This window comes from Lagopus muta, chromosome 7 (assembly GCF_023343835.1).
Source record: "Lagopus muta isolate bLagMut1 chromosome 7, bLagMut1 primary, whole genome shotgun sequence".
NCBI classification, from domain to species: Eukaryota; Metazoa; Chordata; class Aves; order Galliformes; family Phasianidae; genus Lagopus; species Lagopus muta.
The window spans coordinates 41,122,450-41,129,429 of record NC_064439.1 but is presented as its reverse complement, the minus strand read 5'-3'; the positions used below and the strand labels follow the sequence as shown (position 1 = coordinate 41,129,429).

Genomic DNA, 6,980 nt, shown 5'->3' with positions numbered 1-6,980 from the left:
GTATAGTGTTTTTCCAACACACCTGTGGCAAACACCTGCTGCATCTATGCCTGTCCACATTAAACCTCGACAAATCCTTCAGTGCCCGTGCTGCAGTGCTCCCAGCCCTCCCTTCCCATAGGTGGATCTGGACCTGTAACCACGTTTCTTTCCAGCAGTGGCTCATACTTTCCAGGAAAATGAACACAAGAGGGATCAGCACTTCCCAACTCTGAAATGGGGGGAGAGCAGATAATATGGTGAATGAGGCACTCATCTCCCTACACTGTTTTGTTTCATTCAGAGTACATTTTAAACATACTGACTCAAACACAAATACTGTGTGTTTAATACCACATAGAGCCTCTCTGGGTAGTCAGAGAAGGAAAACTGTCAACTTTCTTCAGAGTAGAGCTGTGGGGCTGAGAAGGAGCCAAAATGCCACAGTTGAGAGATGGACAGGCACTGGGGAAACAGCTGGCTCTGGGCTGCCATCAGCAGCCTGATGCACATAGAGTACAGATAGCAAATCAGAATCATAGAATAGCTTGAATTGGAAGTGATGTTAAAGATCATTAAGCTCAAACTCTTTGTAGTGGGAAGGGCTGCTGCTCACAGATCAGGCTGCCTGGGGCCCCATTCAACCTTGCCTTGAGTGCCTCCAGGAATGGGGCACCACAGCTTCATTGTTCATATGTTTGACAATGTTTATTTCTTGTGCTTAAGGTTTGCAGGTGCTGCTCACCTCTCACACATCTACTCTGCCCCTCTGAGCCATGCTCCTTATCCTCTGTATGTGGGATGCTCAACAGCAGCTTCAGTTTCCAGAATCTAGGCAAGTCTCTGTCTCAAGGAATACACTGTGGTTAGTCCGTTTCTCTTTCTGCCCATGAGCAGTGGGCATATTCTGGCAGTCTATTAAAAATAATCGTTTGGGACTCCACAGAACAAAGCCAGGGACAATTACAGGCAGCAGCTGGTCTGAATGACTGAAACTAAGGCATCAGAAGAAACACTACCTTCATCTGAAAAGGCTCAATCAAATCAATTAATGGAAATTAATTTAGGGAGATAATTATAACAAGTAGCAGGAAAGCAATGGGAACAACATACCTGGGTCTAATCAGGGGCTCTGAAATACTTTTCATGGCTGAGTCTTCCCAGCAAATCTATCTGTGGTGAGGTCTGTGTGCCAAAGTGAAAGAGAAAAGGATTTCTTGCACTACTTTTGTTTCAACTTTGAAAAGTTGTTCTGAGTCTTAGCCTCTGGGGAATTAAGCCAATTATGCTGCAATCTGTCAAGCCTGTTAAGCATCTCCTCCTTTCAACAAAAGCCCTTTTCTGAATGGCATCGGCTGAGTGAGGGAAGACTAACCAGGCAGAAGCAACAGCGAATCGTTCCTAACTGAGTAATGGCTGCCCTCCATGTTCTGCTGCACTTCCAATGGGAGGTGACGATCTTTTCAGAAGCAAATGCAGCTAAAACTAGAGAAGACTGATTAAAGCTTTTGCAATCAGATGTAGCAACACCTCTGAAGATTTTTTTTTCCTGGTTAAATAAAAGATGCTGTAGTATAAGTGTGAAATTCTCTGCATTATTTTTCTTGGAAAAGAAAACCAGCCATGGCTGACTTTCCTAGTGTGATGTTCCTTAAGAAGAGAACACCTCTCCAATCAGCTAACATTCTCCCTAGCACTTTCAAACACAAAAAGATCCTGCTGATGAAAATAACTGCTGCTTGCTTGCATCAATGCATAAAAAGCATACCTGCAGAGCTGCCCTGGAAGGCAGAAAGGTCATTGCTCCCTGAATATGCCAGTCCTTTTGTTTCACTTACTGCCCCCTACAGAACTCCACACCGAGCTGAGGCCTGAACCTTGTAACTGTGCTGTTCAGACCTGCACAGGGTCTTCAGGTATTGATTCGCAGGTTACTTGAGGCTGAGATCTGCCTTTCCACCAGTAAATGTGCCAACATGAGCTCGGCTGGATTCCTTGCTCAGCTGCATGCTTTGGGACGTGTTTTGTCTCGAAGTACAAGAAAGCTTTATGTACTTGTTATTTTTCCCAACATGAAGAATCCACGAGTCATCTTTTAATCTCCTATCTTTGTTAAAATAAACTTGACTGCATGACTCAGCGGCAGCGCTCAAACACTGCTGTGGATGTTTTCTGCCCCTCTCCATTGTCTTCATATATGTTCTCAGGCTCAGACCAACAGAATGCCAGGTGATGCACAAAAGACAGTCTGTCATCATCTCCCACCCTCCTTTTTATACTTCCTAGTCCTTCTTCTCTACACCTTAGCAATGTCCATCAGCAAAGATTTTGTCTTACAAATGCTCATTCAGGCGCTGGTTCTGGGTAGGCCTAAGGAGCTCCCTAGGGGTGAGGTAATTCTCCATTCCGCATCTGCTGCCCATAGCCCAGGAACTGGCCTCTCTTGGGTACATTTTGCTTCCCACCACAACCAGATTATCCTGCATGGCTGCCCTGCCTTCCCTGTCATTTCCCCATTACAAATTGTTATGCCATCACATTCTGTCAGCAAAGAAATTACGCTCCATTTCAGACCACTGATAGGAGCACAGAGTGCTTTTGGCCCCATTCCAATACTTTCAAACCCCCCCACTCACCCCCCCGGGGGAAGAAAAAGAAAAAAGAAATAAAAAAACCAATAACAGGTGGATGACAATTCCCCACTGACAGGTAGTTTTTCAGCTGTCAGTGAGGAAGTCTGTGAGCCACTAAACGGGCGTCTCAGTGATACTGCAAACTGCTCATTTCTTCGTGCGGCTCATTGCTATTTCTATAGGATCTCAGGAAATCAATAAAGCGGGGTCATCTCAGCAGGAGCAGAAATTAGAATTGAGGTTTTGAGATAGGTGGTGAAAGGAGTGGGGCAGGGACTGTAAACCAATTTCTAGCTTAGCATGGAGACATCTGCTTGTTCCCAGCCACTGCTTCCTGCCCTTGTATGGCTTTCTTCCCCAGTCCAGTCTCTTCCCACCATCTCTCTGACCACCCAAAAAGCCATTTCCCCTGTGGCCTGGCAACTTGCCTCTTCCTCCTGATAGCCCAGATCTAAAAGAAACTCCCTTTGCTCCCCATCTTGAGACCTGCTGCATTTGGCAGTCACCACATCAAACCCACAGACTGTGAAATGGCGTTTGAGAGAGCTACCCACAAGTCTAAAGGTGAAAGAACACTTAGTGCAAGTCTTTCTGATCAATCTGTGCTTATTATTACCTATCGTGCACGTCCATATGCACAGTCATTGAAGAACTTAGTCAACACACCTCTTGACATATCAAACTCACAAAGCATATCAGACTCAGACCTCATCTATCTCCTGGATTAGCTCAATTCTTTCATTACTACCTCATTTTCTTGCCTGCTCTATTGATGAAAGTATGTCAATTTGTCCAATTCTCCAGCCAGTAGCTTTGAGTTTCTCTACTGTAAACGTCTCTGACTCCCATACCATCTTCATCCCTGCGCACAAAATGCTCTCGTGAGCAAGGTGGTGCTTCTTGGAGCTGTGTAGTGCACATGGGCTTACCTGTGCTGATGTGTCCCACTGGTTTGCTCTTTTGCCATTTCCCTTCTCATTCATTTGCCCCAGCTGCCTGTCACAGCTTGTTTTTTCACTTCTACATCCTCTGGAGCTGCCGTGCTTGCTGAGCAGGTACACTGCTGGTGATCCAGCCTGGCTGCCTGCTCTGGGTATAACCATAACGCAAAGCTTATACAACAAGAATAATATTTCAGAGCACACTGTTGCCTATCACACTTCTTCCTTAATTTCCCTTAATGAAGGAGCTCATATTTCAACAGTGACCATTTGCTGAAGGACGGAAGCTTTACCATCACATTAAAAAATCTTAAAATAATGGCATAATTCAAACAACGTCCACTCAGCCTGCTAGCAGATCAAGGGCTTTGTTCTGAATTGAGTTCAAATTCCTCACAGTGCCAATGCAATGAAAAGCACTCAGTCAGTTTATTAACATGAAAAGAATCATTCCTACTTCAGTATATCTTATTATCCCAGGAAGGAAATTCAGACAGTCTGCTCTATTATGTTTGATGGCTGATATTAAACTCATCAGACCCAGATGTAAACTCAGACACATTTAGCAGTGCTCCACTATTGCAGAGGCCTCACATTGTGCGATCCCTTCTTCACATTTGATTTGCTGGGCAGGAAGAGGAGCATGGCCTCCCCTCCAGTGCTCCCCAGTGCCCTGTTCTGGATAAAGTTGCAGGACTGATGGGATGTGCCCCAGCAATTCCGGCTGTGCGAAACCTCAGCCCAGCCCTGCCAGTCCTATCTGACTCTGCAAAGGCTGGCATGTTTACAGTGCTGTTAGTGCTCACACCAATAGTGATGATTGAGGAGTAACCAAGCTCTGGATAGCCAGAAGCAACAGCTCTGCTCATGCAAGGAAGGAAAAGCAGGAAGTCATGAATCCAAGCAAGAGAGCTCTTTCAGAGAATAAATGCCTAAAGCTCGTGTCACCACCAAATGAGTTTCTGTCCTTCCACAACAGATATCAAAATTAGTGGGTGTTAATGGGCATTTAAAGGCCAATGGACAATGGCACATGGTGTTTGAGAGTATGGTGCACTTCTTTCAGGGCTCTGTCACTCATCAGTTATAGCCCCATCCCTACTGGGAACATACATCTACACTGCAGGACCGCTGTACTCGTTCCTGAAACAGAAGCCAGGATATAGCAAATCTGCTGCTGACACACAGAGCATAATTGGAAATCTTCAGCCTAGCTGCTTGCTCATTAATAAAAACAGATTCATAATGTACCTGGCTCCTTCTGCCTGCTCCTGGGCTATAATTAGCTACTTGTGCGTAGGTGGCAGTAAATTGCTTCCAGTCTTCAGTGACAGTAACTCATAGCTGTGAGAAGGATGTGACAAAGGCATAAGGAATAGGGATGAATGGTTACAATGATACAGAAAGCAATAGCCCTTTGTACCTCAGCCCCAACTCTATCATTTGGAAGAGACTACCTTGTTGGAATTATGGACAGATCATAGAATCGTTAAGGTTGGAAAAGACCTCTAAGTTCATCTAGTCCAATCATTACCTACCACCAGCATTGCCCACAGACCACGTCCCTCAGTGCCATATCCACACACTTCTTGATCACCTCCAGGGATGGCGACTTCACAACATCCCACACAGCAGTCCAGCAGTGCAGACTCCTTCCATACACGTAGCAGCAGCACTGAAGTTTTACCTGCTGTGTATGGCATTGCCCATGTGACATCCCACATTCCTGTTGCCACAGATCCAGGAAGAAGCCTAGAGTGGAACAGGAGAACCCACGGCTTGTGCCCGGGCATGGGGCAGCCAGGTTAGATACAGCTGTGGGTCCTGGGCAAGGCTTCACCTCTCCCACGTCGTTCTGTCACTGCTGAGTTACAGCACAAAGAGCAGCGTGAGAAGGCTCTCTGGAGGTCACCGCCATTGGATTAAATGCCTGAAGTAAACCCAGCTCAGCACAGATTGCTTTCTGAACTATGAATATAGCACACTGAACTACATCTAGAAAAGAGCTGATGCTGAGGGGAAGCAGATTTATGGGGAAAGTGCCATTCCAAGGGTTCAGCTGCTTACTTCATGCAGACTGTGGCTAAGGATTAACGCTCCTCTCCCTGGAAAGGTCCTTTAGTTTTAAGTTACCTTTACAAACCTCTATTTCAGAGGTTGTTTCTGGAGCTGAAGGTAGATGGAGCACCCATGGATGGCTCAAATGTGCACTGTTTCTGGAGTTCCCACAGCTAGAAATGGATTCTCATTTTGGCCTGAAATTCTCTTAGTCATCCTTACCAGGCTCTGCTACCATACACCAGAGACATGATCTACACAAGGAGGTCTGTGGCTCTCAGGGAATATTTTCTTGTTGCTCTTGCACTGCTTTAATTGCATTGGTGCTTTACCGTGGAGAAATGTAAATTTTTGTGGATTTGAGAACACCACCCATTATAATTAATGGGAATCATTAGAATCATAGAATCACCAATGTTGGAAAAGACCTCCAAGATTATCCAGACCAACAGTCTACCCACCACCAATATTTCCCCTCTAAACCATGTCCCCCAGTACAACACCAAAATGCTTCCCCTGAACACCTCCAGGGATAGTGTCTCAACCACTTCCCTGGGAAGGAAGGAAGGAAGGAAGGAAGGAAGGAAGGAAGGAAGGAAGGAAGGAAGGAAGGAAGGAAGGAAGGAAGGAAGGAAGGAAGGAAGGAAGGAAGGAAGGAAGGAAGGAAGGAAGGAAGGAAGGGAGGAAGGGAGGAAGGGAGGAAGGGAGGAAGGGAGGAAGGGAGGAAGGGAGGAAGGGAGGAAGGGAGGAAGGGAGGAAGGGAGGAAGGGAGGAAGGGAGGAAGGGAGGAAGGGAGGAAGGGAGGAAGGGAGGAAGGGAGGAAGGGAGGGAGGGAGGGAGGGAGGGAGGGAGGGAGGGAGGGAGGGAGGGAGGGAGGGAGGGAGGGAGAACTATTCTACCATCTCTTCTGATTACTAATGCAGCAATAAAATAAGTATTTTGATGTCAAAGAGTTAGGTTCAGGTGCTGATGACACTAGAATACTGTCGATTTACTTTCTAAGAATAAAGCCTAAATAGTGTTTCTTTTTATTACAGCCTCTTAAGTATTTCTTTACATGGAAGAATTCTGGAAACCTGCTTCTTTTTGGTAGCTGAAAATTTAGTTGTTTACTGAGTTGACTCTCTGATGTTTGGCTTTGTGGAGTCTCTTCAGCCAGAACATTATTTTTGCCTTGCTGTGATGTTTTTCCTTGATGCTTTGCTTTCATCCACAGGAAGAATCCTTGTTTGTAATTATTTCAAATATTCAGAACTAATTTGAAGTGGAAGCAATGCTTGGAAAGTGTAAAGGAAAATATCAACTCTTAAGAAAGGAAAATCAGAAGAGTGGATGTGACACCAGCCCAGCCCTGGTGTCACTTAAAAGG

General features: G+C 45.6%; 1 protein-coding gene across 24 annotated transcripts in view; it reads right to left on the bottom strand.

Annotated features, from left to right (window-relative positions):
- The window catches only part of NEK11 (NIMA related kinase 11), a 119,340-nt gene that overhangs the window by 12,989 nt on the left and 99,371 nt on the right, over positions 1 to 6,980 (bottom strand). For 18 of the 24 annotated variants that reach the window (XM_048951999.1, XM_048952002.1, XM_048952005.1 and 15 more), the window contains one exon: positions 3,542 to 3,701. The exons of 3 other annotated variants lie outside the window; for them this stretch is intronic. The gene's annotated coding sequence lies outside the window, so the exon portion shown is untranslated. Of the gene's footprint in view, positions 1 to 3,541; positions 3,702 to 4,804; positions 4,898 to 6,980 lie in introns of all 24 variants that reach the window. 3 more of the 24 variants (XM_048952001.1, XM_048952012.1, XM_048952016.1) reach the window with 1 other exon arrangement.